Raw genomic sequence first — 21,577 nt, 5'->3', positions numbered from 1 at the left:
TTTTTGTACAGGACTAAATGTTCAAGGAATCAGTTTAGGCTAATCACTGGGCCACTTGCTTTTCAAGAAGATGTATGCACCAAATCCTCATATTTATGATGGAGCCTTTAGAGTTCTGAATGGTGCCGAATAGTGCTTTAGAGTTCTGAACGGTCTATGGTGTAGACCATACCATCATAAATTCATGCTAAGGAACAGAAAGTATTCTGAGCATCATGGTTACTACAGTCATGGTGGTTGGGACCACTACATAATATGCCCTGGAAGAAATATCCCCCATTTCTAGGGCTGCTGTGACCCAGAGATGAGCTAAAGAAAGGAAAAAAAAAAAAAAAAAGAGAGAGAGAGAAAAAGGATGGTAGTAGCAATCTGGGAAGCACTGAGGGAGGTACAGGAGAGAGGGTGAAGCAGGAGAGAGGGCAGTAGTTGGTTTATGAAACCATTAGCAAGCATCATAAGAGAACAACAGACAACCACTGCGAAAGCATCCATTCCCAAATTTTAGTTATACGTGAAGACCCCTAGGTAATTTTGGTTGTTCTGTCAGCCAAGTCAAACCAGGCCTCTCAGAAGCCAATGGAAACGTCTCAGGTTTTCTCATTCTGCTATTCTGATGGAAATTAAACTTGTAAATCAATAACAAGACAGAACCAACTCTGTGTAAAAGCACTACTCCTTTATCCTCTATTCTCCAGCATTCTTGCCCAAATGATTTAAGATTCCCAAAGGCAAGTGAAAAGATTTAAGTTTGAGACTTGTTTGTAAAATTTCAGCTTAAGTCTCCTATCGAAAGAACATTGTAAAGTAGACATGGAGGAAAAAAAATGTATGGCACTCATACACTCATGGGCTAGTCCTCAAAAACTTTTGAAGTGACTGACATGGGCATCCCAGGGGAATCTCGGATTATACACATGACAAACATCAACAGACTTCTCCAATTTGCCCTTGTTCATCCTTTGCTGGCTCTCCTCCACCTCTGCCCTTCTCCTGGGCGTCTTTTTTCCTTTTTTTTTTAATGTATGTCATCTGCTATTCTTTCCTCTAGATTTACCATCTGTTATTCAGCTTTATTTTTTCCTATTGTATATTTCTGTCACAACTTCTTTATTTTTATTATCCCACGATAAGCACTGCATTCCTCTAGACCACATGCACAACACTAAAGAAGTCCTCCAACTAACGATATTGATTCCCATTATGGAGACAGCCACTTTCCCCGGCTCTCAGTTGTCTTTCTCACTCTACCAGTTAAGACTTTCCACATCTTGAGCAAGATTAAGAAACGTGTGCTCATTGCTGGCCCCTTGCTGGTGCAGAAATGATGATGTTTGCTGAGAAATCTTGAAAAAAACACCAAGCAAAATGAGAGTATGACATTCCCAGCTAAGATCAGAACCCATACTTGGGAAGAGTGTCATCCAATCCCTGATTCTTGAACCTCAATCCTGAGACCCCAGGAGCACCCAGTGCATCCATGTTTCTCAAAAGACTTCAGTCTGGCTCTTGATTCTTAACTCCATACCTCTGCTTACTGAAAAATTAGACTGAAACCTAATTTGGGGCAATCTCATTTCCTAGTGACTTTGCAGTCACTTACTCTTTTGAACACTTTTTTTGGGCTTTGCCAAAATCCTGCATTTTCATTCACTCCATTGTAAAGGCTTCTTTTCAGCTATAAAGACTTATGTCAACAAAGAAATGGAAAAACATTCCATGCTCATGGATTGGAAGAACAAACATTGTTAAAATGTCTATACTACCCAAAGCAATCTACACATTTAATGCAACTCTTATCAAAATGCCGCAAGCATTTTTCACAGAGCTAGAGAAAACAATCCTAAGATTTGTATGGAACCACAAAAGACCCCAAATAGCCAAAGCAACTCTGAAAAAGAAAAGCAAAGCTGGAGGCATCATGATTCCAGACTTCAACTATATTACAAAGCTGTGGTCATCAAGACAGTATGGTACTGCAACAAAAACAGACACTCAGATCAATGGAACAGAATAGAAAACCCAGAAACGGAACCACAACTATATGGTCAACTAATCTTTGAAAGAGCAGGAAAGAATATCCAATGTAAAAAAAAGACAGTCTGTTTTCAACAAATGATGTTGGGAAAACTGGATGGCAACATGCAGAAGAATGAAACTGGACCACTTTCTTACACCATACACAAAAATAAGTTCAAAATGGATGAAAGACCGAAATGTAAGACAGGAAACCATCAAAATCCTAGAGGAGAACACAGCAACCTTTTTGACCTCGGCTGTAGCAGCTTCTTACTAGACGTGTCACTGCAGGCAAGGGAAATAAAAGCAAAAATGAACTATTAGGACTTCATCAAGATAAAAAGCTTCTGCACAGTGAAGGAAACAATCAACAAAATTAAAAGGCAACCTACAGAATGGGAGAATATATTTGCAAGTGATATATCTGATAAAGGGTTAGTATCCAAAATCTATAAAGAACTTATCAAACTCAACACCCCCAAACCAAATAATCCAGTGAAGAAATGGGCAGAAGACATGAACAGATATTTTTCCATAGAAGACATCCAGATTCCTAACAGACATGTGAAAAGATGCTCAACATCACTCATCATCAGGGAAATACAAATCAAGACCATGATGAGATACCACCTCACACCTATCAGAATGGCTAAAATTAACAACACACAAGAAACAACAGGTGTTGGCCAAGGTGTGGAGAAAGAAAAAGAGTTCTGCACTGTTGGTGGGAATGCAAACTGGTGCAGCCACTGTGGAAAACAATATGGAGGTTCCTCAAAAAGTTAAAAATAGAACAACCCACGATCCATCAATTGCACTACTAGGTATCTACCCAAAGGATACAAAAATACAGATTCGAAGGGATACTTGCACTGTGATGTTTATCATTATCAACAATAGCCAAACTATGGAGAGAGCCCAAATGTCCATTGACTGCTGAATGATAAAGGAGATGCGGTATACACACACACACACACACACACACACACACACACACAAAATGGAATATTACTCAGCCATCAAAAAAATGAAATCTTGCCATTTGCAATGATGTGGATGGAGCTAGAGTGTGTTATGCCAAGTGGAATAAGTCAGAGAAAGACAAACACCATATGATTTCACTCATATGTGGAATTTAAGATGAACACATGGGAGGGGGAAAAGAAGAAGAGAGAGGGAAACAAACCATAAGAGGCTCTTAATGATAGAGAACAAACTGAGGGGTGATAGAGGGAGATGGGTCAAGGGTTGGGCTAGAAAGGTGATGGGTATTAGGAGGACAGTTGTTATGATGAGCACTGTATATAAGTGATGAACCACAGCATTCTACTCCTAAAACCGATATTGCACTGTATGCTAACTCACTAGAATTTAAATAAAATTTCAAAGGAAACAAAATACAAAAACTTCTAGGAGGGTGATGTCATTAGAGTGATAAAGAAAAGAACAAAGGCAGAGATTGTATCTGCTTGGTTTACTGATGTACATCCAGTACCTAGAGCAGGAACTAGATCATAGTAAGCTAAATCAGTACCTGTTTAATGAACATGCACGAGTTGTTCATGAGCGCGAGGGACAAGACCAGTCTTAAAGGAGGAAAGGATTCATGTTTGTTGAGAGGGTAAATAAACTTCCATCCCCCCCTCACCTGAGGATTTAATTTTTCTTTAAGATATAACTGATAAACCATAAAATTCACCCTTTTAAAGACTATAAATCAGTGGTTTTTAGTAAATTCACAGAGTTGTGCTACCATCCCCACTAATTCCAGAATATTTTCATCATTTCAGAAGGAAATCCCACACTCATCAGCAGTCATTTCCTATTCCTCCTTACCCTCAGCCCCTGGCCACCATACCCTACTCTTGGTCCTCATGGATTTGCCTATTCTGGATATTTCAAATAAATGGAATCATACAATTAAAAAAAAGACCTACATCAATTAAAACTATATTTCTCATCTTCTTGGAGGCTTCGCACTGGCAATTGACTGTGTGATTCCATCTGCCATGGTGAGTGATCTCTCAGCCATAATCACAGCCTCAGGAGCACATCATTCCCAGCACCACATTTTTTTTTTTTTACAAGTGTGAAAATATTAAAGCAAAATGTTCTGCAACAGAGTATCTTCATGTGCTAATCATCCAGTTTAAAGTTAAAAAGGTACAAACCTCATTCATGTGACAAAGATTTTAAAAAGGAATGAAATCAAAAGTATGGGGAGGAACATTCTGTCCTGGGACTGTCATTCAGGTGCGGTCAGACAACTCTTGTTGATTCCTGCTCATGGAGGGAGCATTAGCCAGAAAAAGCCAAACCTTTAGATTCCACTCTTACACAATCTTTTCTGGGACTACTGACAGCAGAATCCAACCAGTGAGAGATCATCTGTCCCAATACACAAATGCACGTCATCTGATGGACACACTAAGGAAGCCTCACAAAATGAGGTGGACGGACAGTAGAGAAAAAGAAAAATCACAAGTCGAGTACCCCACACTGGGGAGTCCAACAGTCATGATGACATGAAACTCAATTCAAACCACATAAACATAAAATGGCAATCTCTTGCCCATGTAACTGGGAAGCCAAGATGAAGTCTAGCTTCAGATGTGGCTCACCCAGGTGCTCAGACAGTGTGGTCAGAAATCGATTTCTTTTTCATGATCTCTTACCTCTACCTTATTCTGTGTTAGTTTTAGTTTCAGACAAGATTTTTTCTACCTGGTGGTAAAGAAAGTCATCAGTAGCTCCAAGCTTACACTGACCTTTACCAAGCCATCCTAGGAAAAAATACATATACATGTCTATTTCCCAGAAATTATATCAAATCCACCAAAGGACTCTTAAGAGTGCTACTTGGGTCACTTGCTGATTGAGAAGCCTGACCATTTGACTGGCAGCCTTACCAGAGTCATGAGCAATGTGGGTAGGGTAGAGCTCAAGGAAAAAAGGCTTTTATCAGAAGAAAGAAGAATGGAGGCTGAGTAGTCCAAGGCAGATGTCCTTCAAGCAATGCTTTTCCTGTCACTTTGAAGCTAAATCACTTGTGAGAGCCTTTGGCTCTCATTAGCCTCCCCCGGTCAATGGGAAAGTAGTGCCTCACCTTGCTCCAAGTTGCTGCAGCTTTTTTTTGTTTTGTTTTACTTTGCTTTGCTTTGCTTTGTTTTTGTCTGAGAACAGACTTCAGCACCTTATGAGCCCCAACTACATGGATGAATAAGATCTACTCAGCAGCTTGCAATGATTCCTTTATTGCCATTACCGACCATCATGTAAATAAGCAGTTACTGGCTTAAGAACTCACCATTTACTCAATAACCCTTGATGGGAACTATGATCCCTTTACACACTGTTATAGAAGTACATAATTATAGACTTTTCAAATGGGTATTTCTTTTAGGCATTTGCCTGTAATAGCTTCTTCAAAGCTGTTAAACTTTTTTCATGTGAAGACCCAATGAGAAAATATTTAGTTCACTCCTCATTGACCTAATAGAGAACAAACTCATCTTTAAGATGGTGTTAGCTTCCTGCCAAGAACACATGGACAGCCTTGTAAAAAAAAAGGTCTGGCTTGGGCTATCTGGGAAATCACATTGCTATTAGGTCATACTCACCTCGTTTAGTAATTAAATATTGACACTAACTCATCATTGGTCATTGTTTCTACAGTCCTTTTTAAAGGAAACCTTGTCACATCCACTTGTCCTGACTTTATTAATATCTAGTGAGGGTCCTATAAAAGTAAAAATCCAGGTAGATCCCCTGACTTCAACCTATTTATTCCATTACTGAAACACAGAGCATAATTCTTTTTTTGTGTGGAGTTATTGCTATTAATGTCAATTTATTTTCTCAGAGGTTGTTGGGGTACAGTGACCACCACACTATACAAGTGCCAATGTTCTACTAAAGAAACAAAGAAAGATCATAGCTAGGAAAAGGATAAGCTGGGACCTATTCAATGGTGTTGAGGTTGCTTTCCGCATGAGAGGGTGATTGGGCAGTAATGGTGGCCCAAACAGGAAGCAGCTGTGCTGTAGGGAAGGCTCTAGACTTCATGGGGACTCTAGAGCCTTGGGAAAGAGCAAGGTCTCAGGAGCCTCACCGACATTGTTGACATCTCAGAGAAGACGAGAATGGACCTCAGATTTAGAAGAAATAGGCATTACTCTACACAAATTGATTTAACACCTCCCACAGTCTCTAGAACAGGAATAACTTGAGATTTCCAGAGCCATGCCCAGTGCCAACAGGTCCAAGTCACATTTGTCCCATAGCCCCCAGTGCATAAAGGAGCAGAGGGCTCACCTGCTTCTTCTAGTTCAGAGCATAATTCCTAATTAATGGACAGTAAGTTTTTTAGGTGTATTAAATAAATTGGTCCTACCAAGGAAACCACAGAGATCATTGAGAGATACCTGCTGAGGTCGTGAGCTCAATAAAATTCTGTGATATATGTTGTAGTGCAACCCACACGTCTAACGCGATCACGATATGTAATCTCTATCACATACAAAAATTATTGGCAAACCAGGGTGCCCGGGTGGCTTAGCTGACTAAGCATCTGACTTTGGCTCAGGGCATGATCTCACAGTTCGTGTATTTGAGCCGCACACCGGGCTCGGTGCTGACAGTGCGGAGCCTGGAGCCTGCTTCGGATTCTGTGCCTCCCTCTCTCTTTCTGCCCCTCCCTGCTCATGCTCTGTCTCACTCTCTCAAAAATAAATGAACTTAAAAAAAATAGAAAAACTTATTGGTATATCATGTTCATTCAAGTGGGTCTTAAGGATATAATAGTGAAGTTTAACTTGCTTAGTTCAAATCAAGACACTGCCAAGTGTTCACAACTCTAGGTAGTGCTAGGTGCTAGGCTAAGTGAGGGAGATACAAAGGTAAAGTTTATTTTCTTGCTTGCTTACTTACATCAGGATTTTATGTTTACTAGCCCCATGTCCTAGCATTCTCACTCTCTCCTGTCTTCACCACTTAAAACTTCTCCCTCAGTCTCAGATACATGCAGCTCCTTTTTCAGCTTTCTACCTATGCATAAACAGCTTCTTCTGATTAGAATCCCCCTCCTTTCTTCCACCTAGACCTTACTAAAATGCCATATCCTCAAAGAAACTTCCCTAATTCATCTAGGCAGAACTAGCCACATCCTATCTCTGTTTCTGAAGCACATTCTACAAACACCCATTTGTACCATATGCATTTGTTTATATGTTTTCTCCCTAGTATACTTGTGAACTCTGTAAGGGTCAAGGTTATGTCTGATTCACAGCTGTCTCTTTAGGACCCTTGCAGAGCACAAGGTACAAACAAGCCTCTAGTAAAATGCTGAGTGATGGTCATTTATTTGACTGCATTCCTTCTGCAGAGAAAAGCAATGTTGCGCCCACTGAATTTCTGCTGTTTGGGTCTCATAGGCTACTGGGAAAAGAGATATAGAAGCATAAACAGGATTAGATGAACTCAGTCAAGGCTGATAGAGAGTCAAGAACAAGCAACGGGTGGGAGGGGACTTGGAGGTATGAGGGAAAGAGGAAGGAAGAGTGGGAGAGAGGGAGAGAGAAGTGGAGAGAGCAAATGAGAAAGATGGAGTGAGGCATTACAGAAGCAGAAGGATGGCATTAGCTGAAGGGAAGATGAATGGAGTGTGAGGGAAGGAGAAATACTGGAACTTTGAGGGGAAGGAGCTTGGGGGTGGTGTGAACTGCAAGGGTTAAGACACAATGACGCCATGTCAGAAAGGGAGGCTGGAGTAGGACCGAGAGTTTGGATTGCCAGGATGAGCAATCTGCATTTTGGACTCGGCAACGGTGCAGAGCTGAGGAGAAGAGAGAGTGACATGGAAGCCTCTGGTTCCACCTGGGCTTTGGTAGACCAATGAGGAAGCTATCAAGACTTGGTCTCCAATGCTGCAGAACCAAAAACTCACAACACACTCTGCAAGAATCTAATCTCTCAGTTAATTTTAGTGAAACACAGGTCATCCTGGATGCACCCGATGGGAGAACAACTTGCTGGAGATCAGTCCTGGCATTCAGTTGTCTCCAGATCCTCAAGCATGCCAGGCACTTGCTGAATCCTCTGCCTGGGACTCACTTATCCCTGGGCATTCTCATGGCATTCCCTTCCACCATTAAGGTCCCTGCTCAAATATCATCTTCACAGAGAGGCTTTTCCTAAGTGTCATGTCAAAACAGCGCCCCATCACTCTACCCTTTTGTCCTGCTTTATTTTTCCTCAAAGCGCTATTGACCACCTGACATCATATTATATGTCTATTTGTCTATGCCCTTATTGCCTATATTCTCCAATATAGGGATTGTCAAAGTTTCTATAAAGAGCTAGATAGTAAATATTTTAGAATTTGTAGGGCATGTTGTCTCTGTAGTAACTACTCAATGCTGCCATTGTAGCATGCAACTAGTCATAAATAACTCATAAATAAATGAACATGGTTATGTCCCAAATATCTCAACTTTTAAAAATAGGCTGTGGCCACATTTGCCCATGAGTCATAATTTGCCAATCCCTGCTTCACTAGAAAGTTCCATGAGGTCAGTAATACTGTTGATCTTGCTTACTTGTGGATTTCCAGAACTTGGCACATAGTAGGCACTCAGTAAGTGATCTTTAACGAATACATGAATGAACGGAGTCCTATGGAAAACAGAAGTGTAGGAATACTACACTTGTGTGAATGTATATATATTCCCTTTGTGATGGTTAATTTTATATATCAACTTGGTTGGGCCATAGTGTCTAGAAATATAATCAAACATCATTCTGGATGATTCTGTGAGAGTATTTTGCAATGAAATTAACATTTAAATCAGTGGACTCTGACTAAAGCAAATTGCCCTCCATAATGGAGTTGGCCTTACCCAATCAGTTGAGGAACTGAAGAGAACAAAAGAATAACCTCTCTCGATCAAGAAGGAATTCTGCCTGCAAATGGCCATTAGACTTGAACTGCTGTATCAATTCTTCCTTGGTCTCCAGCCTGCTGGTCCATCCTGCAGATTTTGGACTTGCCAGCCTCCGTTATCATGGATTACGCAAACCAGTCCCTTAAAATACACACGCATGCGCGCGCACACGCACACACACACACACACACACACAGATACACACAGACTCATCCTATTGGATCCATGTCTTTGGCTAATAAACATAAATATACAGCATATTTACCCCATTGGCAAAGTAGGGAACCAGTTGGTTCTGTAGAACTGGAAGACTTCAGCTCAAATCATTGTCATATCAGAGCTTTCAGGGATGCCCTATGGTCTTCAGGAAAACATTCCTCAGGACTAAAGAACTTTCTGAGCCTGGTTTCCACTCATCTCTACTTCTACATCCAGTCAATTTGGGTGTGCACTGTACATGAGAGCCATATAACACTACTCACAGCTCCCTGGAGGTCAAGCTCTGTCAAGTTTCTAAGCCTTTGCATATGCCATGCCCTCTGTCTGAAATGCCATCCCACTACATTTTCACCTGGCTAATTCCTATCCGTTCTTCCACAGTTCCCCTTGAAGCCCCCATAGGAAAGGGGTAGGTGCCTCTCCATGTTGATTTGCTTCTTTCCCCCTAACTGGCGTGAGCTCCAACCTCCTTGAAGGCAGAGACTCCCTGCTCATCTCTCTACTTACCTCTTCCCACTGTCAGTCTGTATCTGGCATGCAAGGAGGACACTGATTGGCAAAGATCAAGAAACAAAATATTTTAAGAAATTAAACCAAGAATAAGACAGTGTTGCTTACTTGTGATCTGTGAAAATACAGCTTAGTATCACCCAAGGGAGATGCAAAGCCAAATTCTAGGGGTATTAAGTATCTGTTCTGGGGGGAGGGAGGAGCTCTGGCTGAGCAGAACTCCTGGTGACTTAAAGGAAGATTGCTCAGAGTGAACACCAAAGGGGATAAAATACTGCATTGTCCTCTCAGCTCCATACCATCTTTCTTCCCAACTTCTCAAAACACTAATGAGGTGGGAGTGGGGTGGGAGGTGGAGTGATTAAAAATAGCCAAGCCTGAGTAACCACTTTTAGCTCTCTCCCATGTCAAAAATGTTGAACTCTAACTATGGGAGTAATTTGGGGGCCCTTGTCTTTTCACAAGACATGAATAGAAACATGGGATTTACTTTATAGCAGTGAACAGGCAACTTAGCCGAAACACATCTGATCCATGAAGGCAAGTTCGTCTGGTTGACAGGAGCTCTCATTAGCATGAGTGTCCTTAGTAGACGGCTGCTAACTTGATTGAATTTAGTTCCATCAGATTATAAGGCCTCCCTATTCTATCACTGACCTGCTCTAGAACTTTCACGCTTCTGCTTCGTGCTTGTATTTCTCACTACCTCAGTTTCTGCATCTGTAAAACAGGGAGAATAATTCTTGCCACCTGCCACACAGGAGGGTAATGCAAATAAACAAGGCAGCATCTGCAAAGCACTTTGCATTTCCATTACTTCCTCTTTATGAATCTGAAGGAGGATTATTATTACTGAAAATGTCAGCTATCATCTGAAAGGCTTATTTCAATCAAAAGTCTTTCTTGAGGAACATTTCATAAAGGAAAAGTGAAAGCATGCACATTCTCCTTGGAACTATCATAATTAGTCCCAGTAACAGTTGGGCCATTTTTTCTTTCAGTTCATTTATAGTCAGATTCTACAAAATTGAAAACATCCAACATCTGGGCTGAAAAACTTGTACAAAGCCAGAAAGCCCCCCCCAAATGGGCATGTGTGGGCTTCAGTGACATAGGAGCCAGATGTACTTTTTGCCTCAACTACTCTTTTCAACCTTTAGGAAAAAAAGTTACAACTGAATTTTCACACTTACAAAACCCTTGGTTTTCCTCTCTATTTTTTAAAAGTATCTTTTCTGATTAGTCATGCATTTAAGACTCTCCCCAAATAATCAGAAATCTCTAGAAAAGGAATCTTCTAATGAATGTATAAAAGCATCTGGGGCTCCAGTTTTAACATGCAAACTTTTACAGGGACAAATAATAGTTAACATTTATTGTCCCTACATTTTGGGCAGGGCCTGTTTTAAGCACTGAGCAGGTATCATCTCATTTAATCACTGCATCCACTCCATAAAGTAGGTACTATCGTCTTCCTCATTTCATAGGTAAAGAATCCAAGAAACAGGTAGATTAAGTAACTTGCCCAAAGCACCATTGGTACAGAAAAAAGCAAGGTATTTTGGTCATTTCTTGATGTTTCAAAGAAAACTTTACTTACTTCTACCTAAATACAGCAAGAATCTAAGACAATATTTGATATAATAAATTTTCCACAACCAGATTAAACCACACTCATTCCTGGGAGGGGCTGCTCAGAGCCTATCATACAGCTCCCGGAGGTCAGATGGTTTGGGCTCCAACAAACAATGCCAATGGAGAATGTGCCCCTGTTTCTGCCATCTTTTTTGATATTCTAGGGGAAGAAAACCACATACGCGCGCGCGCACACACACACACACACACACACACACACATACAGTAACTTATTTTAGCTATTTGCTGAAGGAAAGCAGTCTTCAATTCCTGTTGTTTGCAGCATGCCACCCAACAGCATCTAGAAGCTTCCTTAGGGAAGCAGGGGAATTTGCTGGGTTGCCAAACAGCCTTAGAAAATCTGCTGGGAGACTCCATCAAAGGGCTTTGTGAACAAAGATAAAGAGAGCACATTAGCGTTGCCTTGTTTCACGAAAAAAGGAACACACACAACAAAACTTGATTACAAAATCTCATTTTACAAACTCAAGGTAATATGCACCTCCCTGGGGCCATGGCCCACCCCCCCATAGGGTTCTTCCACCATGTGCTCTCTAAGTAAAGACCTGAGTCGACTCCAAGGGTTGGGTTAGATAAAACCAGAAGGGTTTATGTGCACAGCATTTAACTTTAAACATTTCTTCATGGAAATTTACAATGCACATAATTTACATATTCAATACCAGTGACAATTTACTTCTCCCATCTGAACAGGGCTTTCAACTATGCCACTTGAACTAAATTAATAAACAGTAATTACAGAATGTTGTGTGAGCTAGCTGTTGATGTTGAGCAGATTCTAATCAACACCTTCTTTTAAGGGCCAATTAAAGCTGAATGTATGCAATATAAACATCTTCGAGTATTTAGACATGAACCGCAGAACAAGGTAACAAAAAAATTAAAATGTGAACAATTAGACTAGGGATGAGCCAGTCAAACCTTGAGAGATGGACCCTTTTCAGCCAGTCTCTAAAGTCATGTTAATTTCTTCAAATGATGAGAATTTTGTGAAATGGGGAGGGGCTCCGAGGACTCCTTAGGCCAAACCCCATCCGTTTTGAGATTTCTTCAACATCTTGTATTATTTTCCATATGCTTTAAGTTTCATGGCATTTCTTTTTAAATTGCCTCAAACACTTTTCTCCTTAATTCATGTGCATCTCAGCGAAAACTTAATCTCCATATTTCTGACTCATTTATGTATAAATCATCTATGTGTTATTTGGTATCTAAGAAACCTCTCCCAAGGCCCCTTCCTTGGCCATCCAGGAGCTACACAAAACAGAGTATGCCCCAGGCCCCTCTGTGGGGGATTTCATCCCAGATAAATAGAACATATACAAATTACTGAGGAAAGGGATTAGGAGCCATGCGGAGGAGGAATCAGACAGCATTTCAATCATCAATTGTCCTCGGAATCAGTTGCCTCTGCTTCCTAAGATGGCAGCATCTGGGGCTGGCTTCATGGCTTTGGGAAAGAGAGTAAAGGGAAGACGTTCTAGTAATGGTAAAAAGTTCCGGATAATGTACAGAACTCCAATAGTGACCAATCTATGTGGTAGTGTATGGGTTTCTCCAATAGCTGGGAGAAAATGGTAAACTTGCTTCTTCCAAAATAATCATTTCAAGGGCTGGAAAGGGAGCAAATCACCCATAGATGCCACTTTATATAGAAAAGATGGCATCCCTGTGAAAAGTCTAGGATGAGCCTAGTCTGAGTGGATGCATGACAATGCAATTATGGGCTTTCTGACCTGTAACTCTTCGTTTGCTTTCTAACTTAGCCTTCAAGGCTATTCCTCGCCAGTGCCCTGCTTCCCTTGGGCTAATTGGCTTTTAAAACACACCTGGGCTATCTGTCCTTTTTCTTTTCTACTCAGATTCCCCTTTTCTTTCTGCTGGAATTGCCTTATCTCTGACTATCTAAACCAAACCCAATCTCAAGGCTACCTTCAGGCTTCTTGACTGTGGTTAGTCACCCACTCCATTGAAAGATATGCTTATCATCCCCTCTTAATAGATTACAAACTGCCCGAGGATGAGATTTTGTACTTACCTGGCTTCTCCATTGCACCTAGCATAGGACTATTTATGTGAGCAAGTGTTAAATGAATACTTGTAGATGAATATGAATGAAGCTTTTTTTAAAGTCAACAACATGAAAGTCTCTTTTGGCTCCAAATATTTCCCAATAAAATTTGGAAGTATAATGATAGACTCTGTGCCAAAAATCAACATTTCAAGATAGTTCTTATTCACTAGTTACATATTAAATTGGAGGATTATGGAGCCATGGAGCTGGGAAGGACCACAGGAAATCATGTTATCCCATATTCCTGCCTCGGAAGAGGACTGTACTAAATATACCCTTGAAAAATAGTTGCTGATTTTTGCTCCATGCAGAATCATAACCACAGTAATAATAATAGTGATCATTTATTGAGTGCTCACTACAGGAAGAAAAGGACCCCTTGCTATTGTCACTCAAGCCTGTCTGAGGCCTGGGAGCCAAATTTCTGCGGGTACAAGCCAGCTGGGCCGATGAACTGATGCCACCAGGGAAGATGCCCCAGACTCTTCCACCTTTCATCTTTGATCCATTTGAGCAATTCATTTTTTGTCCTCCCTCTCTTCACACTCCATATGGTTCCATGGGCAATCTCAGCTGTTTCCCAAGGCATAACCCAACATCTTAGCTCAAGAATAGAAAAGAAGACAGTCTTACGGTGGTCTTAAGTCCTTGTGTCTCTCCTGAGCTTTGCTCCCATATGTCTAACCTCGCAGAGGTCATCTTCACTGGTGTCATCACAGCTACTTCAAAAGAGCTGGTTAAAACCAGCTCTTTTTTTCTCTTCTTATAAATGGTATCAGTACTCATTTTCTCACCTGTACCCAAAATTTGAGCTTTATCTTTAACAATATGGTGTGGAGGAAAGAGTAGGAGCTTTGTGGTCTAAAAGGACTGAATTTGAAACTGCCTTAACTGTTGACTAACACCTCTGTGGCTTCGGATAAACTTGTCTGAATATGTTTTCTCACCTGAAAATAGAAACATATTAACAGGGCTATCACATGTTAGACCTTCAAAAAATGTTTATTTCCTTTTCTTTCTTCCTTTTTCTCTTCCGTTCTTCTCTACCTCCCTCTGGTCTCTCCCTCTCTCTCCTCCATAACAAATCAATCATCAGTCCTATCACATATGCCTCCTGTTTAACTGCCCTCTTTTCTCCATCCCTACTCTCATTATCTTACCTGCAATAGCTCCCAATCCATGCCTTCTGCTGTTGTTTCCTTCTTCTCTAATCTGTCCTGCTCTGTGCTACCAGTTATATGAACACCTAACTCCTTTACATAAAATCATTTGTTCACAGTTGCTTCCAGGATAAAAACTCCTTGACAATACATACAAGGCCCTTATACCCCCAACTTACTTTTCCAGTCTTTTCTCCAGCTAGTTCCCAAAGCTCCCCCTGGGTTTCATCTGGGCTTTTGCCATTCCTTGACTATGCCATGTTCTTTAGCACTACTAGGTCTTCATGCATGATATTCCCTCTAGACTCTTTCCTACCTCACCCAACACACACACGATCTGGCAAACTCATACAGACATTTCCTGACACTGATTAAATGTGAGTTTCTTGTAAAAACCATCCCTGAACCACACAGGCTAGTTAGGTTGCTTCCTCTGAGCTTTCAAAGGCTCTAATTAATTGTGGTGTCTTGTCATCTTTCCATTCTGACTGTCCCCTGGGTCTTGACATTGCTTTATTTAGTTTCACATCCCTACAGATTGTATCCACCCTGACTCCAAATGTCTTCCATCCTGGCACTCCCTGCCTATATAAACCCATACCACAGCCATCCCTCCTGGGAAAGCAGAGGATTTATTAGCTTTCTAGCCTGAGCTTTGGTATCAGACAATCCAAGTTTCCAGCCTTAGCTTCACTACATAGTAACTGCATGATCTTCAACAAAATGCCCAAAGTCCCTGAGCCTTAGTAGTACCTTCTTCATATAACTGTTATAAAGATTAAATGATGGCATAAAAATAGACATTTAGGTCAATGGAATTGCATTGAGAGTCCAGAAATAAACCCTTACAATTTTATAGTCAATTGACTTTCTACAAGGATGCCAAGACAATTCAACAGGAAAGAATAATCTTTCAACAAATGGGGCTGAGACAACTGAATATACACATCCAAAAAAAAAAAAAAAATGAAGCTGAACCCCTACCTCACATCATATATAAAAATTAACTCAAAATGGACCCTAGACCTAAATATAAGAGCTAAGCTGTAAAACTCTTAGGAGAAAACATAGGAGTAAATCTTCATGAGCTTGGATTAGAAAACAGTTTTTTGATGTGATCTCAAAAACACAAGAGATTAGGGGCGCCTGGGTGGCGCAGTCGGTTAAGCGTCCGACTTCAGCCAGGTCACGATCTCGCGGTCCGTGAGTTCGAGCCCCGCGTCAGGCTCTGGGCTGATGGCTCAGAGCCTGGAGCCTGTTTCCCATTCTGTGTCTCCCTCTCTCTCTGGCCCTCCCCTGTTCATGCTCTGTCTCTCTCTCTCTGTCCCAAAAATAAATAAACGTTGAAAAAAAAAAAAAACACAAGAGATGAAATAATAAACAAATTGGACTTCATAAAAATTAAAGAATTAGAGGCTCCAAAGGACATCATCAAAGTGAAAACACCACCACAGAATAGTAGAAAATATTTGTAAATCATATATCTGATAAGGAATTTGTATCCAGAATATATAAATATATAAAACTAAACAATGAAAGAGATCATAACAACCCAATTAAAAAATAGGCAAATGATCTGAATAGGTATATCTCCAAAGAAAATATACAGATGGCCAACAAGCACATGAAAAGATGCTCAACATCATTAGTTATTACAGAAATGCAAATCAAAATCACAAGATACCACTTTACACCCACAAGAGTGGCTAAAATAAAAAATACAGACAATAATAATTCAGCAGTTTCTCAAAAAGTTAAACATAGAGTTTCCATATGACCCACTAATTCCACTCTTATGTAAATACCTAGGAATATTATACACCAATGTTCATAATAGCTTATTTTATTTTTTATTTATTTTTATTTTTCATTTTAACTTTTTTAAAATTTACACCCAAATTAGTTAGCATATAGTGCAACAATGATTTCAGGAGTAGATTCCTTAATGCCCCTTACCCATTTAGCCCATCCCCCCTCCCACACCTCCTCTAGTAACCCTCTCATAATAGTTTAAAAAATAGGAGCAACTCATATGTCTATCAATTGGTAAAGAGACAAAATATGACATATCCGTACAATGGAATAGTATTTGGTAATAAAAAAAATAGATGATAAATGCTACAACATGGATGAACCCTGAAAACTATGCTCAGTGAAATACGCCAGGCCCAAAAGGTCATATATTGAATTATTCCAATTATACAAAAAGTTCTAAATAAGCAAATCCATAGAGATAAAAAGTAGATTAGTAATCACCAGGGGCTAGGGAGATGAGGGGCATAGAAAGTAACTGCTGATGAGTAGGTCTCATTTCTATTTGGAGTGATCTAATGCTCTGGAATTAGATGCTGGGGAATAGTTGCACAACTCTGTGAGTATACCAAAAGCACTGAATTATATACTTTAAAGAGATGGGTTTTGTGATGTGTGAAATATATCTCAAGAAAGATGTTATAAAAAGTAATTAAAATTAAAAATTTTGGGGCGCCTGGGTGGCGCAGTCGGTTAAGCGTCCGACTTCAGCCAGGTCACGATCTCGCGGTCCATGAGTTCGAGCCCCGCGTTGGGCTCTGGGCTGATGGCTCAGAGCCTGGAGCATGTTTCCGATTCTGTGTCTCCCTCTCTCTCTCTGCCCCTCCCCTGTTCATGCTCTGTCTCTCTCTGTCCCAAAAAATAAACGTTGAAAAAAAAAAAAATTAAAAAAAAAAAATTAAAAATTTTGAGAAGATTAGAGGAGACACTTGGCGCATGGTAACTGCACAATAAATGCTAGTTAGGATTATAACGTGTACCTCTGTTGCCGTGTTGTTTTTATCCTGATGTAATATCCAGATCGATTTCTGGACACTAGAACACAAGCTCATTGAAGATAGGGACTATGACTTGCTTAGAACTTTTGCCTTGTTTATTTCTGTCTCCTGAGTCCCTGGAGAGATGTTTGGCAAAGACAAAGCTGTATATAACATACGTCACATAGGATAACTGTAGGTAAATTAAAATGAATAAGTGAAATTTTCACAGACAGGTGCAGCACTCCTATGTTATACTGGGCTTGAGCTTAGGCAATTCAGGAAAATACAGACCAATGTATAGGGATGCTAATAGTTCCAGGGACTCTTCACAGTTACTTGCAGCCCTGAGTGTGGAAGGAGAGAAGGGAGAAAACAGAGATGGCTGAATCCTAGTGATAATCCCTTAGGGTTTCATTTGGCCTGACCATTTCACTGTCTGTTCTCCTAAGTTAAAGTTCTTCAGAAATTAATAAATTCAAAACTCAAAACAGAAAAACTCAGAGCTAAACAAAAGCCAAGGTTTTTCATTACTTTTATTCGGAATCACAATTTTCTCACAAAAAGCTGCCAGTGACTCTTTCTGAGCTCTACTAAGATAGCATACGTTGTGATTTTGTAATTCCAGTCCCATTTTACACAGGATTCCACTCTCCCTTCCTGGCCCTATGAGAGACTGGCAATCAGTTACAATGTATTTCCTACCAAACCGACATATGGCCTAAAAATTCTCTCAACATAGTACTCCAAGAAACCACTACGAACCTGTTTCACTTGCCTACTGCAGCATAACAAATCACCTTAAAACTCAATGACTTAACATAACAACCACTTTATTATCTCTCACATTTTTGTGTGTTGTCTGGGCCCAGATAGATGGTTCTTTGGCCCCATGTAACTGGGCTGCAGTTATCAGAAAGCTTAACTAAGATCAAATGTCCATGTTGGCTCATGCATATGACTGACAGCTGGTGCTCACTTTCAGCTGGGAGTTAAGATGGAGCCATCAACTGGAGAACCTCGGTTCTTCTCTATCTGATTTCTCTGTCTTCCTTGGGCTTAACACAGCATGGCAGATAGGCTTCCTGAGTGGAAGCTGCCCATTCCCAAAACATCACTTCACCACATTCTTCTGGTCAAAATCAGTCATAGTATCATCCACCATTCAAGAGAATGAGAAAAAGAAGTAATCTCCACCTCTTTATGGGAAGAGCAGTTTGTACATACTTCCAGGGGAGGAATTGTTGGGAGCCAGCTTTTGAGAGCTACCATGGTCTGCTCTCTGACCACAGAAATTCAGGTTCCTCTCACATGCAGGAGGAACGTGATCCCTACCTAGATCTCCAAAAGTCTCATCTTATCATGGCTATAGTGTCAACTCAAAGTCTGAAATTTCATTATCTAAATTAGGTATAGCTGCAGATGTGTGGTCCCCTCTGTACAGATACTCAGGTATGGTTCCTCAAATGCAAGGACGTGTGAATTAAAAAGGTAAGTTTTCCACCTCCATACACCCAGCATATAGCAGTGAGAAAGGGACAGGATAACCACAGTAGACACTCCCATTCATAAGTGGGAGAGGGATATGGGAGGCACATAGAAGTCACTGGTCCATAGCAATTCTGAAATTCTCTACTGTAAATCCTCAACTCTAAAGTCAGAGAATGTTCCTGGCAAAGGGTTCAGTTCTGCCCCCTAAAGTAGTTTTCTGTGACTCTTGGTTCTGCCTACTGAGTCGTTCTTTCTTCTCCATTAGAAATGCTTTATGTTTGTTCAGAATAGCTTTCTCAATCTGCTTTCTGACCGACCATTAGAGGTTAGGGTCTCAGAGGCTACTTTTGATTTTTAACCATTTTGTCCCTTTTAGCCCATGCTGATATAATTAAGTTTTTGTAGGCTTCCCATATCAAGTTATAATTTAATCCATTAAAAACACTCACACTCATAAATCCCTCCAAAACAAGTTCCACTCTGCCTTGGGCTGAGAGTCAGGGTGCTATGGGAAAATGCCATGAAGACTCTTACAAACTCTTTTGTCAGGCTGAGACAGTATGGGAAACAGGGCCTTACGATTCTTAAAACCCTGCTGCCCTTCTTAGAAGGTCTACAAAATACAACCTTAAATCTTTCCGAGGTTTTCACAAAGGGTCTTGTAACCACACCTTTGATCCAGTTTTGACCTCCAAGGCAGTGTCATGGAATTAATCTCTGCTTCCAGATTTTTATTTACTTTAAGAATTTTTTTTATAGGCTGGAGAGTTTGGGAATGAGAAACTTTTATTTTCCAGCTCAGCAGATTCTGGGTTGGGAATGTTTCCTTGTGATTCTGCTTGAAAATTAAATGGTTCCTTCTCTAATTTCTCTCTCTCTATCTGTGCCTTATCAGGCACCACTAAAAGCAGTCATTTGGCCCTTCCAACATTCTGCCTGATCATCTCCTCAGGAAAATCCACAAGTTCATTAGATATATATTTTCTGTCTTCCACGTGATTACAGTGCCACTTGCTGCCATTACATAATTCAGGTCAACTTTTCTCTAGCCTCCAATACAATTTTCTTATTGTTATTTGCATATCATTAACATTCTTCTCAAGGCTCTTCTGGATTTTACTCACTGTCTGGCCCCCAAACCAATGCCACGGGTTTATGTTTTTGTTATAACAATGCCCCATTTCTAGGTAAAAATTAATGTTTTTGTGCTCTATTGTTTTTTTTAAGTTATTCCAAAATTTAGTTGCTTAAAATAAACATCGCTAATGTTTCTCAGAATTCTGCGGGTCAGGAACTTGGATAGGGCACAGCAGAAATGGCTTATCTCTGCTTCTCATATCTTCTGCTGGGACAAGAACATCTAAACTGGCTTCTTCACTTATGTGTCTGATGCTTCAGCTAGAATGGCTCAAAAAGAGCTGGGGGTAGCTGGAATGACTTGCCTGGGGTCATATGGCTGGAGCCTCAGTTGTTGGCTGCAGTCTCCTTCATGGAGTCTCAGGGTCCCTCCTCTCTCCACATGGCCTCTCCACATGGTCTATCTAGCAGGGCAAACAGACTTCTCACATGGCAGCTTAGGGCTCCCAAGAGCAAAAAGCAGACACGTCCAGGTCTTCTCAAGGTTTCAGCCAAAACTGGTACAACCACACTTCTGTCACATTTCACTGGTTAAAGTCAGTCAGAGGAGCGGCCTCAATCTGAGGGGAGGTGGTTACACAATGATGTGAATACCAGGAGGAGTGATTCACTGGGGGGAACGAATATAACCGACTATCACACAATCTACTGGAACTGCCAAGGAAGATGAATTCTGTTTGCCATTCCTGACCTTTTGCTAGATCTATTTGTTCTAGTCTGAGGCATATCACAGCTTGAAAACAGATGTGTGACATCACATAGTAACATTGCCCCATGCTGGCTCTGAGGCATCTCACACTGATGCATGGCCTCTTCTTCCCCTCCCTTTACCACTAATCCCCACATATCCCTTGACAGACTCATGTAAACCATTAGTGTTTGGTTTGTCTCCTTCACTCATGTTGCCCGTAGAGCATTTTGGAGAAAACTGTTTCAGATTGCCTCAGCCAAACATCAGCTATTAATAGCAGTTCCCATTTCTGGAAGACCAACTGTTTGCACCAAAAATACAGAAAAGACACCAGATCACCCCTACCCACAGACGGAGAGCACTTGTGTCTCATCTGCTCTGGGGTTAAATGGCAGCTGAAAGCCCAAATCTGGGATAAGAGGTAAGGAACATGGAGAATTTATCTACCAAAGGGCTCTTGCCACAGAGTCCATAGATGGGCTGCAGGAGTCTGTGTCCTTCCAAAATCACATGCAAAATTTTGGATGGTTGTGTATTTTTCTGGGGAAAAGACCCATTTGTTTTTCATCAGATTATTGAAAGGGACCCTAGGACCCAGGAAAGGCTGAGAAGCTGGTCTCACGTAGAATTACATGATACACTTTTTCTGTCACTCAAGGGCTAACTTGCAACACGTCTTAAACCACACTTTCCCCTCCTCAGTATGTAGGAGTACAGGCTTGATCATTTATACATATCAAAGATAAGAACAATGTAGCCTTATTATACTCCACTGCATGAGCATTTTGTTCCTCGTTTCTGTCTTCTTATCCTTATTTTCTTTCCCTCTTTATATCCTTCCATCCCAACTCATCTCCTGAGTATTCTGTTTCTAAAATATTCTAGCTGTATAT

The sequence above is a fragment of the Lynx canadensis genome, chromosome C1 (assembly GCF_007474595.2).
Source record: "Lynx canadensis isolate LIC74 chromosome C1, mLynCan4.pri.v2, whole genome shotgun sequence".
In the NCBI taxonomy this organism is placed as follows: domain Eukaryota; kingdom Metazoa; phylum Chordata; class Mammalia; order Carnivora; family Felidae; genus Lynx; species Lynx canadensis.
This window is presented reverse-complemented; position numbering follows the sequence as displayed.